This window comes from Canis lupus, chromosome 19, assembly GCF_048164855.1.
Source record: "Canis lupus baileyi chromosome 19, mCanLup2.hap1, whole genome shotgun sequence".
Lineage (NCBI taxonomy): Eukaryota > Metazoa > Chordata > Mammalia > Carnivora > Canidae > Canis > Canis lupus.
Window position 1 is genome coordinate 17,580,622 of NC_132856.1, and position 18,953 is coordinate 17,599,574.

General features: G+C 37.4%; 1 protein-coding gene across 1 annotated transcript in view; it reads right to left on the reverse strand.

Moving 5' to 3' along the window:
* CNTN6 (contactin 6) overlaps positions 1-18,953 on the reverse strand; it is a 271,711-nt gene that overhangs the window by 116,238 nt on the left and 136,520 nt on the right. The window lies entirely within an intron of this gene.

Consider the following 18,953-nt stretch of genomic DNA (forward strand, 5'->3'; position numbering starts at 1 on the left):
GCAAATCAAATACATTTTTCTAATCAGAGGATACATTTCTTAGACATCTTTGCAATTAATGTGGTAAGCAGACAATGAGTGAAACTTCCATCTATTATGTATGAAAGGAAATATCCATAGTTTTACATTCTCCACCTATCCCACCAGCACGTAGATTGCCAATGATATGAAAGATCTTGTTGAAGATGAAAGAGCCACCTTTAACCTGGGTACTTGAGTGACTGCATGGAGTACAACCACAGCCAATCTGGAACATCCACTTTGGATCATTATAGTAGGGATAAGTAAACTCCTATCTTGTTTGAAGCATTTATCTCTGTGTTATAGCAGTTTAACCTTTTATCCCAACTGACATATCTTGTGAATGAAAAGAACAGAATGCAGATCTATTGGATGAGAAAGAGGCAGCCATGCAATGGTGCTATGGAACAGGGTAAATATTTCTTGCTGAAAGAAAAACAGGTTCTGAAACCTAGATGTAGAAAATGGCAGGAAAGTTTCACAATATTGAAATGAGGCAATGTTCATGGGCACATAGTCAGCAATGAACAATGAGAAATTGCAAAAATCAGGGCAGCTGAGGCTATTACATTATATTGGGATTATATTAAAAGTACAAAAGAAATACCTGGAAATAATTAAATAATAAATCAGTGCAGCAGTTGAGCAACATCTGCAACATTCATAGAATGGAATGCCATCAATGATTAGAAGGAATGTTTTAAATATAAAGGACTAATGTGGAAAGTTCTTGGAAAGTGAGTTATACTATTATGTTAAAAAAGTGCTAAATATTGCTATGACATTATACTTTTGTGAGAGAAAAAAGTCAAAAGGAGGATCTCTTTTAATTGGTATAGAGAAAGTTATAGAATATGTATTTTTAATATTCACCTTGGTTATCACAAGGGAAGAATAGGAGATATGCGAGTAGAGATTATTAAATCTTTACCTACACCTCTCTTTATCTTTAAAAAATTATAAAGTATATAAATTATGTGTGCATTTTTTGCTCATTTTTAAACAACTTTACTGGAGTTTAATTGAAATAAATTAGTGGTGTGATTTAGAGAGATTAAAGACTTCTATTTTGAATATATTATGTGTGTCTCATCCATGAGTTATTTAAATGACAATGTCATGTATGCTATATAACATCTGAGCCCTGAACTCAGAGGAGAGGCAAGGTCTAGATCTATAAGAATAGAATCTATCAGCATACAGTATTTAAAGCGATGGGAATGTGTGTAATCCCCATGGGATGACTCTTAAATTTTTCGCATGAGAATTTGGTAGTCAATCATCTAGAACCAAACTCTAAAAATCTTCAATTTTTTAAAAGATTTTATTTATTTATTCATGAGAGAGACACACAAACACAGAGAAAGGCAGAGATACAGGCAGAGGGAGAGGCAGGCTCCTCGTGGGGAGCCTGATGCGGGACCCATCCTAGATCCTGGGGATCATGCCCTGAGCCAAAGGCAGACGCTCAACCACTGAGCCACCCAGGTGTCCCTGAAAACCTTCAATTTTTAGAAGTAGAGTAGAAGACTATGGAGAAAGAAAAGAAGGAAGGAAAGGGAGGGAAGCAGAGAACGAGACAGAGAGAAGAGAAAAATTGTAAGAATTATTTGCTGGTCAGATGAGAAAGTTTTTCAGGGTGGTTTCAAATTTCTCAATGAAACAGATGACAGTGTTGGGTAAATCAGTGAAGAAGGGAAAAAATGCAATAAATATACCTACTTATCAGTGTTGTTATGAGGATTAAATAAAATAAGGAATTTAAAGTATCTAACCTATAGTGTGTTATAGAGGAGGTGATCAATATATGGTAATTATTATGATTATGATACACTAACTCATGACGTCATGCTGTTATATTTTCCTCTGACTGATACAAAGTTGAGATATTCAAATTTGCAAACACAACTTTAACAGCATATTTTGGTTCCAATAAAATTTTTTGTAGGTGGGTGTTTCAATTTGAAGCATCCATGCTGTTTATCTCTGTATCTACCAAATAAGTATTCTTTTTTGTAGATTTGCTTTCTATTCATGAAAAGAGTCCAATGAAAGAAATGGATTAAGTCTGATACACAAATTTGGTAACCCTTATATGTACCCTATTTTAATAATACAAATATTTGACCAAGATAAGCCCTACTTTTCCCCAGCTACACCCCCTTTTCTTCCTCCACCTGCTCTTGATTATCAGTTATTAGCTTTACACTAATTCAGGACCTGGCATGCCTTGTCTATTTCTTAAAGAGGATTTTTTTTAATAAATTTATTTTTATTGGTGTTCAATTTACCAACATACAGAATAACACCCAGTGCTCATCCCATCAAGTGCCCCCCTCAGTGCCCATCACCCATTCACCCCCACCCTCGCCCTCCTCCCCTTACACCACCCCTAGTTAGTTTCTGAGAGTTAGGAGTTAAAAGAGGATTTTAAATCAAATATGTGCCCTCTCTTCTTTGGCAGTAGAAAAGTTAAATCAACCTACATATGTTGGTACCGTTGATGTGAACTATTGCCTTGACTTCAGAGTTCTTTGTGGGTTGGGTTTGCATAATTTTAAAAGTGACTCAGTAAGAATCAAGTTAACAAACTCTTTTTAAAACCAAAAATCAATATATTGTATTCATTGTTTCTATTTGTAGTAGTAATAACAGATGAGGATTTAAAAATGTTGTTTCCTACTATCATTATTGAAAGGTCCCATTAAATTGTCTTTACTTTTTAATGGTCACAAAAACAAAAACTGTCACAAAAGAGTAATGAGAAATTGAATGGTTCTATGAAATTAACAAGCTTTGGATTGAATTTTCTCAGTGTCACATTGTCAGTGTGCCATACTCCCAGTAATATCAATCATGTTCTCAGTGTTAATCAGAAGCCATTATAACACATTGTTGATAAGACCACTGATTTTAATATATTCTGTGTTCATTTCCACTTATACAGGATCCACGTGCAACATAATTTCTTCTTGCCTTTTACGATTACAATGGGGCATCTAATAGTTGACATGAAAGGAAATCAACATCTCTCAAAAGTCATACAAGTCTTGTTAGCTATCAAAACACTGTCATTCCAAAACGGTACTAGTTCATAGGCTTTAATTAATAATTCAGATTTTAAAACTGTTTAATAGCCACATAGATGATAGACAAGATATAATTTTGCCGTATTTAAACCAGGTGCCATCTCATGTGAATACGCTTTGATCAAGATCTGTTTTAAGTATCTAACTTGTATTTCAAGTGTCTTTTTGCTAGCAGGAGACATGATCTAATTCAGATATTTTGAGGCAAGGTTGACTGAATTAGGTAGCCATTTGAGCATCCAATGAAATTTTCTTTGCTCTCTAACACCCTTTAAGACTCTAGATTTATTCTTCTATCAGGAAAGCCCAGAAAGAACCACCAGTTTCTATTTTTGTCCTATCCATTTTTGCTTAAGAGAAAATAGCTTAGTGTGAGATCGGTCTCAAATTCTGTATTATTTGGAGAAACTCCCATAAGCCACAAAGGTGACCTGCCCAGGCTGTCCTTGTGTTCAAGGTATAAGTCCTGCAGTGTAGGTTGTTGTTAAAGACCCCAATTGTTGAGGTTGCTCTCATTAAGCCATTCTGATGACCATGGCTTATCGAATCCTGTGGTTTTATTGCTGGTTTTGGAGGAAGCTTTTGGCAGGAGCATAAGCAAAAATGCAGTCACAAACAAGGCTCTGTTCCAAAGGCCAGCAGGAAGTGCCTGAGAATGGCCCATAAAATAAGCTTTAAAGAATTACAAGGCCATATGCTCTCTCCTGGAGCAACCAAGGTGCAGAGGAGGGATGAGGGCCACCAAAATGTACTTAAAATTAAATCCAAGTAATGTTAAGTGTTGCAGCATCTAATTGTAAGGAGAATACATCTTTGCAGCTGCCATGTGTAGGAATGAATCTCAGCCTAATTAAAGTGAGAAAACTGTATTATTTGCTGCCAAGGCCTGAGGATCACAATCAAGAGGATGTGCTTGGCAGTACCAGCCCCTGACACAGAAGGAGGCCAGTGGCTTGCCAACTCTCATAAGCTTGGAGGACGGCTCTGGGTACCCGGGGTACATTGACCAGACCAGGAGGACGACACCTGCAAAGTTGAGGATAGGAAAAGATATTCACTGGGAAAGTGTGCATGCTGCAAGCAGGACATACCCCAGTTGAGTTGTTCAAGATCTGAGTAATAATATAAATTGGACCTTTAGCTACTTGTTATACTTTATTGTATTTTAATATTTTAAATCTTTATTTTTCTCCCTTTCTTTCATATATCAAGAATAACTACTATGTGCCGGATACTCAGTGAAGTAGTTTCATTGAATTCTCATGAATTCTGGAATGCAGGTACTGCTATCCCATTCACTTAACAAAGAGTCAGAGGCTCCTAAATGATCAGCAGCAGACCAAAGACCACACAGTTTCTACATATCAAGACAGAACTGAAATGGAGGTAGTCTGGTTCCAGAGCTCACGTTCTTCAACATGATGCTATTCTGCTTTCCAAATGTTAACTAGGGTCTCCCTGCCATTCGCAAGATATAAGTAGGCAAAAACTGCCACTCCATGTTCAGACAAACAAACAAACAAACAACAAACAAACAAACACAAAAGCTTAGTGACTTTTCAAAGAATCCTGCAACTTCCTGGAATGGGGAAGGAGGTACTATATTTTCAGATTTAGAAATAGTTTCATTTTTGATATCCTCACTTTTCAGAATCCTTGTTCTGTCTTCTCCAGGTATGTTTCCCAACTTATCTCCACCCTCGTGTCCCTGCAAACAAGGAACTCAGCTCCTTATCTTGACCTACATAGAGATATATGCATCTCACCAGCCCGGCCCACACACACAGTAATAGGAAGCACCACCACCCCAACTACCATATTTGTGCCTCTGTTAATCTTATGGATTTAGTAGGCTGCAATCCAAACACCGTGAAATCAAATATTGGATATTTAGTTCTTAAAAGTCTATAGTTCCACTCCCTCTCTGTTGTTTATGTCTGCTCTCTCTGTCTCCTACAGACTTTCCACTACAGTTCTGGTTCAGGAACAGGGAGAAACCCAGATCCTCCCCCTTTCTTTTGCAAAGTTCACCTCCCTCTGTCTCCTACTACCACACTCAGAAATGGAGAGATCTTCAATAGTTCACAGAGCTTCTAAGTAAAGGAAGTAAAATTAAATTCCAAATATCATGGCTCTGGAGGGCATTTGCTTAACCGTCAGACTATACTGCCTCCCTAAACAGAGCTTCCCCACAACACAGACCATAAGGTCTGCCCCTAAACCCGAGAAGGGGTTTTCTCTCTTATTTTCTTTCTCTCTACACCCCCAAAACAGCTTCAATTATTTGTTACTTTGAGAACGCTGAATCTGATTTTAAATTCCCAGGTTTCTTGTACTGTACTTTGTTTTGCACCTGTAGAATACTATTCTCCCTTTGCAAATTCTGTGAAGTTTTAGCACTGAAGGTTTGCACTGGAGTCAACAGGACCAAAGAGTGCTTGTTCACCTTCCTGATGCAGTTTGCACGTTGGAGGTATGTGCTTTGTTTTGGCCTACGGCAAAAACATTTTGCCGGGTAAGAAAATGCTGATGCCCTCCCCAGCAAAAGGGAAATGGTGAAAGAGACCAAGAATAATTCTCTAGTTCTGTATTAGTCTCACTGAACTCCTAGATGTGATATATGAAACTTTTGAAATCAAAGTACTCTTTTTTAAGAATATCAAGACATCATAGTAAGGTTATTCTGAATTCACATCTTTCCATCAGTTTTCTCCTTTGAAGAGGACCACTCGAGGAGAATATCAAATGGGTCATGTTACTCTTTCCTATTTCTTGGGTGGTTTGAAGTAAGCTGAAGATCCTGGTGCTGTAATTAATTTTCCCAGAACTTTATTAAGTGGCATACAAAAATATTTCTATTTAGACCAATTTCATTTTATACCGTCATTCTCAGGATGCTATATACTCAGTTACAGTGTTCATGATATTATTGTGTTTCCTAGCATAACTCAGTAACATAACATGACATAACCTAATAAAGCAGAGTGCCATTGTCAAATTCTGTAAAAGAGGCAATAGCTGAGTCTTGATATTGAACATAAATTTGGAATGCTAATATCTAAGCAAGAAGTAAGGAGGTATTTTAAGAGTTTCTGGTGTCAAATTCATTTACAATCCAAGTTAAAATTCCTCCCCCCTCTTTTTTTTTTGATATAAAAGGATTCTTATAAAACTTCATAAATAAGTGAAGAGCAAGTAAGTTGTTTCTTTGTTTCCTGGGAATAATGAATTCACTGAGAACCATTTCCTTAAGGTGCTTAAGAAAATAATATATAGGATAGTAAAGAGGAGGGGCTGATATATTCTTTCCTATCAGCTGAGCATCTAGAGATAAACATTTATTATATAGAGCATGGTAAGCATTTTCAGAGAGATAAGCATGTATTATTTAGAACATTGTGAGCAACTATGAAATACTTAATTGGTCTATTAAAATACACACATAAAACTGAATTTGATTTTCTATAAAGGACTCATTTGTCTGACTAATGCTAGGAAAACAGGGGCATCTATGACAAAAAAAAAAAAAAAAAAAGAATGCAAGTACTAGATATGGCCTGTTCCCAAACTTGTCTCTTTCTAAATCTGTATATTCCCTACAGCTAATACCAGCTGAATGAAAGAGAAGCAGAAGGAACAATGGGATGATATAACTTTGACAGCATAATATAGACTGAGACTCAGATTACTTAACTGTACATTGCAGTGGAGGTCTTCAGTTTCTGGAAAGAAAAGAAGCAATCTAAGTAGGCATGCAAAAATTAAACAACTCACTAATGAATTCTGTATAAAGTTATTAACGATGAAACAAAATTATCTAGAGCACAAATTTAGGGCCATACTCTGTGGGTTCAAATGTTAGCTTCACCATGCATTTGCTGTAGATTTAGGGTTCATTAATTAGTTTCTTTCTATCTCAGTTTTCTCTACTCTTACAATGAAACTAGTAATAGCACCTATCTCACAGGGCTAGTGCTGAGATGTCTTTAACATGCTTAAAAGGTATGAAGTACAAAATACCTGAAGCTGGGGACTTAAATTATGTTATTGATGATATACTTGCACATCACCAAAAGTTGGATGCTTAGAATTTTTATAAAGGTTTCATTTCAGTGTCTGATGATTTAACAAACATATTTTCTTAGAGACAGAGCCTGGAATTTCCTTCTCTGTCCACCTAGTGGCCAGTTCAAATGCTCTGTGAATAAATAAATTTTAAAAAATGGCCCAAAGTCAAAAGTATGTGGATTTTCTTCCAAGTATTGCCACATCATGTTGTTACTTTATTAGAGAGCATGTTCTGCCAACTTGACAAGAATTGTTAGATGGAGGGTCATTGAACCTCTCTGCCCAGAAAGCACCACAGCCCAGCTGGAGGCAGAAATCACCTCTTGGCTTGTTATTTGAGTCACCAGAAAAGTCCTAGACTGCCCTTGTTTCTTCTTGGTCTTGGCCTGTGCCTTTTGGCAAATGTTCATTTTCCCATCTTTTGTTCTGTAGGAAGGACAGTACTAGTTCCTTTCTAGTCAGTAATCTTTAAAGAGATTTCTTAGAGCTGTTTGTGTTGCCTACGATTAATGAATGATACAAATATAGCTCAAGTGCAAAAGGGGAGTATCCAGAACGGATCAAAATCTCAGAAGAATAAAGGATGCAATACAGTATGTGGAAGATGTAGACTTAGTTGTGTGTGTCAAGGTATGTTTTTCTACCAAAAAGAAGATTGGAGGATTTTGCTGAAGAGTCCTGCACGGCAGAGAGAAAACCTGGAGTCTAGTGTAGACAGCAAACTAGCTAATCCGAAAGACAGTGGGTCTTTATTAGATTCTGGTTAAACATGTGAATGGAACAACTAAGAGCTATGGAAAGTGCAGTGAGAGGGGCTGTCTAGCATAGGGGGAGGCGAATTCTTATTTCCTGAGACCTCCTCCCAGAGCCCCAGACCTTTATAAACATTCTCATGGTTAATCTTTGCAGTGGCCCTGACATGTACCTACTATGGCTCTCATTTTGTAAACAAAAGGTTGAGGAACTTGGCCAGGACCTCACAGTGAGAAGAGGGCAGGATAAGGACTCCTCCCACACTCTGACTCTAGAAACATTTTCAGAGATTCAGAACACCACTCTGTCCACTCCATGGAAGAAGAGGGAAAGGCAGGAAGGGGAAAAGAGGAACACAAAGCAGAATTTCTTTTTTTCCAAAGTGAGTGAGCACAGTCTATCTTGCCTCTTGGGGAAGAGAATCATAGCCTGGGTTCTTAAGTTTTTGAACGTGGTAGCAAAAAAGCTAAACTGACCCACTGGTCGCCTGGAATTCTGAGGGAGTTTGGCTACAGCTCAGTTGTTATTAGCTCCTGTGCTAGGTCATCAGCAAAGAGCGCTGGATATCGAAGTTTTCGTGAGAAATGAGGTGAACTTGTGTCCCTTCTGGAACAATCCTACTCCTAGCTCCTCCAGGCCTGCTTCGGTGCTGGGCATTAGAGAAAAGGGAGTGATTTCCATGAAGCAAGGCTCCAGGCCCCTTGATAACAGTGGTTAATGCGAGCCACACAAACTATGGTTCTTTTCAGACACAGCCCAGAATAAGCCCTTTCATTCATTGTGATGGTTTAATCAGAAACTTTGATTTCAAAATTTGCAACCTATGTAGAAAATAAAAGGTAGAGTTTTCGAGGTAATGGGGAAAAGCCTCTGGGTAAATGTGTTACTACTCCTGTTTCTAGAAGGAGTGTAGAATGAGAGCACTTTTTCAAAGATACCCCCCTCCCCCACCCCCCACCCCCCCACACACACATAAGACAGTTTCTATCCTACTGACTTCACTTTGCAGGAACTTGCAGTACTGGAATTAAGGAGACTGACTTCAGGGTTGTTGCTAAATACTGTTATTTTTCCATCAAATTGTTTTACTCAGAGCAAGGTCTTTGGAGTCACATTTGCAATCTGCATTTCCTTTGCAGATTTCTCCAGCTCAGCCCTCAGGGTAATTAAGGTCCACTGGTAAGGACTTTTGCATACATTGTCATTTAGAGACAGAAAAAGAGACAGAGAGAGAGAAAGAGAAGGAACGAGACACAGACCCAGAAACAGAGCCAGAAAGAGAGCATTAGAGCCTCTTTCAAATAAAACCCCAGTATTTGCCAAAGCACTTTGTCATCTTTTTTAGTATTTATAGGAACCTTGAGAGATAAACAAAAAAGAGATTATCATTGTGTGGTAGTTATCATTGGTTCTTTGGCAATGCACTTGAGTGTAATGGAAACACACGTTTTTCAATTTTAATAGCTACATGGTGCTTTTTAGAGTTCCCATTTATTTCTGATGAATTACATTAATTTTCTAGATACAGTGGTAATAAATATGTGCTTTCTAACATATTTACTTACTAAAAATGAAAGCAGTTTGACTGGGAAAGAATAAATAACTGGTGGTACATGGATATTTTAAACCCCACAAAGTATAGATGCCTGAAATTTGGGAATCTGACTTGGGAAAATGGTGGATCATGAGACCAGATATATTTGAAAGGACCGCACACTGACCACACACTGTGTGAGCAACGAACAGGGATGGAGGGAAGGGAAAGAACAAAAACAAGAGGAAAATCAACTTACAGAAAGCTGCAGGACTTGTAGGAAAAGTCCTTTCAACTTAAGATGCTTTATGTCCTTCTTAAACATTTTTAAAAAAATAGATTTTATTTATCTATTCATGAGAGACACAGAGACATAGGCAGAGGGAGAAGTAGGATCCCTGCTGGGAGCCCCATGTGGCACCCAGAACCCAGGGATCATGAACTGAGCTGAAAGGAGATGTTCAACCACTGAGCCACCCAGGTCCCCACTTATGTCCTTCTAGTGTCAGTGACCCTTTCCTCCCTCAAACGTCCACAAATGTGCCAATACAAAGCACAGACTGTGTGGATGAGTTTTTATGTTAGCAGGTGTGTTATTTGGAGCACAATTAAGAAGCATTTGTTCCTCTTTTAGATCAAGACTAAGATTGAGAAAGAAAACCGACTATAAGAACTGGGCAGGGAGTAGGACCTCAGCTGAGGTAGAGTGGGAGTTAGAAGGGTTGGAAGGAATGTCTCTTCACCAAGATATGCAGGAACGTGAACACTGATGTTCCTGGAGAACAGTGAGTAGATTTCATCTAGATGTTAAAAGCAGAGAGTGCCAACTGAGAGGAGTTTCATAGAAATGCAATTGGTCTGAGCTACAGTTTCATTTCTGTCAAATGTGAAACTGGGGCTGTCTGTTTCAGACTTACACCAGCAGATCACATAGCCTGCATCTCACAGACAGCTGCTTCAAAAATATGGGTGGATTTAATACATTAAAGAAAAAGGTAAATTGCTTGAATTAATTAATGAATTAATTATAATTTACCATTACTCTGCTGCAATTGTTTGTATGACTTCCTTTTTTGTTTGTTTGTTTTAAAGATTTTATTCATTCATTTGACACACACAGAGAGAGAACACAAGCAGGGAGAGCAGCGTCATGCAGCTATAGGGGCAGAGGGAGAAGCAGACCCCCTGCAGAGCTGCAGGAGGGGCTCCACAATGCTAGGACCCCAGGATCATGACCTGAACTAAAAGCAGATGCTTAACCAACTGAGCCACCTAGGTGCCCCAGTGTGACTTCCTTTTACAAAATGAGCATATGGGCCTTTTTTGCGTTCCCAGTACCCAGCACAGGGCTGGCACACAGTAGATACTCAATAAATGTTCTATTCATGATTAATGGGTTCAGAGAAATAAAAGTAAGTTTAAAAAGCTTACTAAGCTATTTAAGACTCCACATGATATGATTTCTATTAGCACTTTCCACCCACTGTTCAGAAAACTCCAGACACAATAGATACTTTACTTTCTTGTTTCTTAGAACACAGTGTTTCCTCCCTTTATGGCCTTTGGCCTTATTGTTTCTTCTGCTTCATAACTTCTGCCCAGATGCCCACATGGCTGGATTCCCCTTGACATTCAAATCTCAGCCTGTGTGTTAGGGAAGCCTCTCTTGGCCAACCAATCAATCTAAGGTAGCAGCTTCCTATCAACCTCTCTTTTTCCCCCCAAAGTCTAATAACTGTCATAAATGATTACTGGTTTAATTTATTTCAAAATTTTCCTAGATAGATTATAAGCTTCAGGAAAATGGGGACCTTGCTTTCTCCACAGTAGCTAGGTCAGTGCTCACAAAAAACAGGTATTCAACAAATACATGTTTAATGAATTAGGAAATAGTTATAACTCCAAAGTAATTGAGTGAATAGAAAATATTACGTATACAGTCCATAGTATTTTCTTTAGGGATTGAAAAGGGGATACAATTTTTGTTGGATCATAGAGAAGAGGCTAGGATTTATTCTAAAAGATGATTTAGTAGCCAGACTCCAAAACGAACCTCGATGAACCTACTGATGGTATCCACTGCTTTATCCAGTCCCTTCCCACTGCACTGTGCTAGGATTGGTCTGTGCAACCAACACAGTACGGCAGATACCATGGCAGGTCACCGCTGAAATTTGGTTATAAAAGACTGTGCATGCCCCAGGAAAGAGAAGCAAACCCGTGAGCAAAGGGAACATAACTTTTTATTGAAAATGAAAGAATGGTCACATAGTTGAAAGAAAAATATTTGAGTTCTGGATTCAGATCAGCCTGTGTTTGAATCTAGCTCTCTAACTACAGTGTCTAACTATGAGACACTGTAAACTATAAACTTTATTTTTCACCTACTTTTTTTTATTTTTATTTATGACAGGTACACAGGGAAAGGGAGAGGCAGAGACACAGGCAGAGGGAGAAGCAGGCTCCATGCACCGGGAGCCCGACGTGGGATTCGATCCCGGGTCTCCAGCATCGCGCCCTGGGCCAAAGGCAGGCGCTAAACCGCTGCACCACCCAGGGATTTGTTTTCACCTACTTTCAATGTTCTCTAATATGCCCAGTGCCTGATACAGAAGGACATTCAATAAACATTTGCTGAAAAAACAATAGATGGGTAAATTGAATCTATAAAATGTTTCTTTTAAAAAATACTTACTATTAGATCATTGTTAGGATTAAGTGAGATGCCAGAAGTCACTTGTTTAATATACTGTGTCAAACAGCTCTTCAATGCCAGACGTCTGTCACTGTAGAAAAGAAGTTACCTACTTAGCAACCTAGGCCTGCTCTTTTATAAGATAAGCAGAGACTATTAATTGGCATCTTTAGTAAAATGATTAATCAAGGAGATCACTGTCCAATTGTCTCAATTAAGTATTTTGCTTAAAGATAGAATAAGTTCAGTCCAATTACTTATTCAGTAATCAAGTAGAAATCATTGAAAAAGACCCTGTTTACTCAGAAATGCTAGAGCCAAGTTTATGGAAATGCAAAATTCCTGAACTATTATCTTTGAACTTTTGCATATCCCCTTGCTTATTAGGTAAGAATGTATCTGTAACCTTTTTAAATTAAAATTACAAAATAAATGTAATTATCAAACCAATTCCTTGGATACTCTCACATTTAGGACTGTCACTTAGGAAACCAAAAGTGATGTGGTTCTTTTAAGGGATGGTTGTAACAGCCACAGTAGATGACTGCTACACAACCCCTCAGCCCACCTAGGAAGTCACCTATCATTTTGGGAGACCGTTAATAATTGAAGGCTTGTCACTTTCAGCACCTTGGTCCCTTTGCCTGAAACTTTTCTGAGGAATTGTTTATTCTATAGGCACAGAATGCCCCAAACCCTGGTATGTCTGCTGGGGATTTAATATCCTCAGCAGTGAATCTCAGCCAAGGAATAAGGGAGTTTGTAAGTAATAACCCAGCTTCCCTGCCCTAAGATGGAGTGATCATGAGGCATGTTTTCTAAAGTCAATAGGAGAGCACAGCCATACTGAACCACAATTTTCCACAGTGATAACCCACTCATTGGCCCACTCTTCATGGGTTTTCTCCCTTCCCTACATACTTCCCTACTCTTTCACCAGGCTTCCTGAGATTACTTCCTTTCCTAAATGTACAACTGAATCCAAATCTTGTGTCATGAACTCTGCTTTTATTTTTATTCCTAAAGATTTTTATTTATTTATGAGAGAGAAAGAGAGAGAGAGAGAAGCAGAGACACAGCAGAGAGAGAAGCAAGCAGGCTCCATGCAGGGAGCCCGAGGTGGGACTCGATCTCTGATCTCCAGGATCATGCCCTGGGCAGAATGTGGTGCTAAACCTCTGAGCCACCTGGGCTGCCCATGAACTCTGCTTTTAAAGAAAGCAAATCAAACAGAGTGTGCTATGGACATTTAAACAAGTCTCATCTGCTAATTTATTAAGCAGCTACTATTTGCCAAGTAATGCTCTAGGAGCTATAAACGCAGCAATGAACTACACAGACAAAATTGATTCATCTCCCGTGGGAAATCAATGTTTCTCTAATTTTTTTTTCATGCTACACATGGAGTTTTCTGAAGCTTCACATTAAATTTGAGCTGTTTCCTTAATTATTTTTTCAGAGAGCAGAGAATATGATATATTATTAAGACAAATCAATTTTTGTTTTTCTTTCAGTGCATTATTACCTAAAGCACCAGTGATTAGGAGAAATTTTGTTGTTGTTGTTGTTGCCACTCCTAAAATGTTGAAGAGAGGCAGAGAAACTCACCATGGTATTCAGCAACCCAAACATGCTGCAACATCAAACATCTGCCCTGAATCCATCTTTGGGACTACACAGTTAATGGTATAAAATATTAAGGCTCACCTTTGGACTGTAAGAGCTGCTGTGCTGCATAGTAAGTATGGATAGAGCCTCTGGATGTTTTCAACCTGCACCCCCATCTGGAACCCACAGGCAGACAAGGCCATTGACTTGCCAAAACAAACAAAATATTTTCAATATTCTGTGTTTTTGAAAAGTTCTCTTGCTTGTCATCACAAAGTCACTTACAATCAGGGAGTCAATTTGTATTCAAGAGGTTCTCCTTCTATCAGAAAATGGTTTATAGGCACTTTCACTAAATTGCTTCTCTAAAAGAAATAGACAGGATCTCATCTGCATTGGCTAAAGAATATCTCTGCCTGAAGACAGAGGAATGGACTAGATGACCCTCAAGAGCTCTTTACACTTCAGAATCTAAAAATTTCTTCTAAAATTTTGCTTCAAATGCATAGCATTTTTGGTTTAGATCATTTAAACATAGATTTTTTTTACTCATCTTAAGAAAAAGTGACTTTTTAACATCACTTATATATATGTGTGTTTTGTGTATGTATATATAATTATATATAATTCCATTTTATGCTATATATATGATTATTATATACTGATATATCACTATGAAACTTCTCCATTTAGTGTCTCAGTAGATCCTCAGAGGAATTTCTAATATAGCTATACAGCTAGAGTTTTTCTAGTGTCTAATTTCACAATTAGGGCTCAAAATGCAACTTACCCAAAATCATACATTTTTTTAGGTGACAGCCATAATTTTTTTTTGACAGCCATAATTTAAAAACTCAGCTCATTTAACTTTAGATTTGTCTCTTTTTTTTTCAGTTCATGCTGGCTTTACATATTTAATTTTAGTCTTCTGCATATTTTCCCTATCAGTAAGTTAATTTTCTTGAATAAAAATTTAAACAGTTGGGATCCCTGGGTGGCGCAGTGGTTTAGCGCCTGCCTTTGGCCCAGGGCGTGATCCTGGAGACCCGGGATCGAATCCCACATCGGGCTCCTGGTGCATGGAGCCTGCTTCTCCCTCTGCCTATGTCTCTGCCTCTCTCTCTGTGTGACTATCATAAATAAATAAAAAAAAAAATTAAAAAAAAATTTAAACAGTTAAACTGAAATAATAATAGCAACCTAGCATCCTGTGAATAATAAGCTGGAACATAGGTGGGACTTTATTTATTAGTAGTTAAAAAAAAAGTTACTCAATGAAAACATCTCACCAAAATGGGTGTTCATGGCTTTTCCATTCCTACTGATGCATTAGAAAAACATTGTGGCACAGTGGTTAGAAGCTAGGGTCCCAAAGTGAGCTTAACTTCAAACAACTTTCTACCATATACTAGCAAATTACTTGATCTTTTCTTATGTTTATGTATCTGTAAAATGGATTTACAATAGTAGCTACCGTTTGGTTTTGCTAAATTATATGAGATATTAAAGTATATGTTCAATAAATGTTAGCTGTCACCATTGGCAGGCTACATCTAAAAATATAACCTGAGTCTATCTGAGGGCTCAGTAAACTACAATGACCTATGAGCTAAACTGAGCTCACTGCCTGTTTTTGTAAATAAAGTTGTGTTGAAACACAGCCACACCCGTTTATTTATGTGTGGTTGCTTTTGCTCTATAATAACAGAGACCTCGGCCTGTCAATCAAAGATATTTACTATGCTGCTCTTTACAGAAAAGTTTTGCTGACTCCTGATCTTTACCATGAATACCAATCCTTGATACTAATGTCTCAATCAAGACTACATGATTGATATGTGACACCCAAGAAGATCTGGGAAAGAAAATTGAAGGTACCCTCCGATGAAGGTAACTGCACCGTGGAACAGATAAAACCTGAACCCAAGAGCATCAAGATGAACTGCAAATATAACTCCTCAGGAGTACAGTGATATTAGAAGGGTGGTATGAGAGGGAAAAGTTGAGAAAGTTGACTTTTAACAGCTATGATCCCCAGACACAAATGAAACTTCTTTTATTTGAAAAACTAAGCTGCTTCCACCCACACTTTTTTATTAAAGGTATTTATGAGTACTCTTCCAATCCCTCACACATAAACCATGCACCACTCGAGCCAGGCCACTGCACATTCAAGCTTTGTGACTCATATGAAGCAAGATTTACCTGCATTACAACAGTGAAAGGGAAATAAATTGGGTGATTTCATTACTTTCTGTTCAATGAAATCCTTATTTTATTGCTAAGCTTTGACACTTTTTCCAGAACCTCAACTATCTTTTCTCTCACCCACTAAGAAGTAGCAGCAGCACCAAAAAATCATCCAGACATCTGGATATTGCATCCAATAATTTATTGGAATCTCAGTCATACTGCTACAATGAAAGTAAAGGAGATAAAAGGAATTTCACCCACACTACAAATAAAAGAGTTGGAATAATAGCCTTTTTTTTCCCCTCCCTTCAAAATATTAAATTTTATCAATCAGAATCTAGCAGTTCTGGGACCAGAACATGTTTTGTTGTTAACAATATCTCAATCACACATATTGCTTTTCCAATACAACCTGCAGGGGACTGATTTGTGATAAAGCTGATATAGGAAATGCAGAGGGGGACAGACATATAGCCAAATAAATCAGGTTAAAATGCACTTGATGGAATGGACTTAAAGGTAAGTCTTCAGTCATTTTCTCCAGTTTAGACTGTGCATTTGGTTTTAATGGCTGCCTTTGAAACTTTTGTATCTGACCTATTCATAGGAAGAATAAAGCACCAGAAACTACTAAGATCTAGGCAGTGCTGTCATTTTAAAAGTTTGTCTTTAGATGATAAATGGGCTTTCTCCAGAGGAGAAACGGCACCGTGTAGTACAGCTTTGTGCTTTGTAGAAGAGCTTACTGTGTCACCAGGTATAGTGTTACATCCTGCGAAGAGGGACATGATGGATATATAGTGGGGTGGGGTAGGGTGGAGAGAGTAGATAACTATTTAGGATAATTTGAGATTTTAACTACTAAGAACTACTTGGATTCTAAGTGGAAAGTGGGCTTTGTCAACACTGGACTAACTAATAAATAAAAACGAGAAAGCTTTATGGGATGGAGATGGGACAACAAAGCTAGGTGTTGTACCTCAAACTCATTACAAAAATAAATTCTAGGTGAATCAGAGATCTAAATGTAATGAATGAAAGGATAAAAGTACTAAAGGGGAATAGTTTCATAATCATGGGCTTCAGAAAATTTTTATACATGTGTCACAAAACAAAAATTTTAAAGGGAATAAGAGATAAATCAAATTACAAAAAAAATCCCAGTTTTACAGGCTAAAATATCAAAAGCAAAATAAAAATAAAAATGGAAATATTTTATATAATTTATAATAGAAAAATATTAATATACTTTAAAAAGTACCTAAGAAAAATCTGAATCCCTCACTACAAAACTAGGCAAAGACCATGTTTAGGAAATTTGAAAAAGAATTCCAAGTTTTCAATAGGCGTATGAAAAGGTTAATTTTATTAATAACCCAAGAAATCCAAATTAAAACAATAACAGTTTGTCACTCATCAGATGCTAAATATGTATAATATTGAGAAGGACTAAGGAAACCAGCATACTCACTGCTGCTCCAAGTATAATTTGGTAAAACTGTTTTTCAAGAGTTGTTAATCAAGATGTATTCACATTTAAAATGTAAAACCTATTTTCCCTAGGAATTCCACTTCTCGGTATCTACTCTAAGGATATAATTGGTCAAACGAGTAAAGGAATATATAATAGATAGTGATTATAGCACTGTCTAATGAAGTCTAACAAAGTCTATTAATAGTCAATTATTTACAATACAATAGTAAAGTCATATAATCAGGTACTATGGAACCATTTAGAAGCATAAACATATTTATCTATATTTCTTGAGATCTAATAGTTGGAATTTTTTTGTATTTATTTCTGGGCTCTCCTCTTTTCTTTCCTTTTCAGTGACTTCAAGTACTCCCATGGCTTCAAGTGACATTTACGCACAGATCATTGTCAAATTAGTATGGTTAGTCCAGATCTTCCTTCTGTAATACATACACTTGTATCTGACTATATGGCATCTCTGAAATGGAACACTTAATTCCTTCTAGAGAATAGTTCTTCAAGTCTTCCTTATCAAAGTGAATGATAAATATCAACCATCTATTTTAAGGGATCCATTTTAAGATTCTTTAAAATCTACATTGCATCTAGCAGCAAACATTATTAACATTCAGAATTTCTCAAAAGTATCTCCACTTTTCTCATTCTTTATTGCTACTCTCTTAAAAAAAAAAAAGATTTTATTTATTTATTCATGAGAGACAGAGAGAGAGAGAGAGAGAGAGGGGGGGGCAGAGACACAGGCAGAGAGAGAAGCAGGCTTCATGCAGGGATCCCAAATGCAAAACTGGATCCTGGGACTCCAGAATCACACCTGGCTAAAGGCAGACGTTCAACTGCTGAGCCACTTAGGTATCCTTATTGCTACCTTCTTAGTCATGTTTTCATCATCTAACATCTGAATGGTTGCACAGCCTCCCAAAGTGTTTTACCACTTACACATTTACAATCTTCTATATCATACATATCAGCTAAAGAAATTCAACTAAAAAATAGATCATATAATCTATTAAATCCATGTAATAGATTAAATTGGATCATGCAGTCAATTAGGTTCTGAGGACCTAATGATGTTGTAATGGCTACAGCCAGAAATCATGAGTTTGGTGGGATTTACACACTGATGATAATAATGGCTACAGTAATAGCAAACTGGGCACATAATTTGGGAAGCCTCCTAACAAATATTATGGAAAAAAGTCTGAGAAGTATCTAATGAACATTAGCTATTATTTTTAAAATATAAGAAGCCACCATAGAAATCCAGTGTTGTAAGTGTATGAGCATGTTTGTGAGGAGAATGTCATTTACTGAATCACCTACTTTGCTGTTGACAAGCATTCACAAGAGAAACATCTCTCAGCTTCTACAGTCAGAGCAATTATGCATATAGGAATAATGGCATGTTTGTATTCCATGAAAGATATAAACTTTTTTTTTTTGTCTTGGCCCCTAGAAAGCTCACCTGGAGTAACTGGATAGGACCTTATCATATTAATT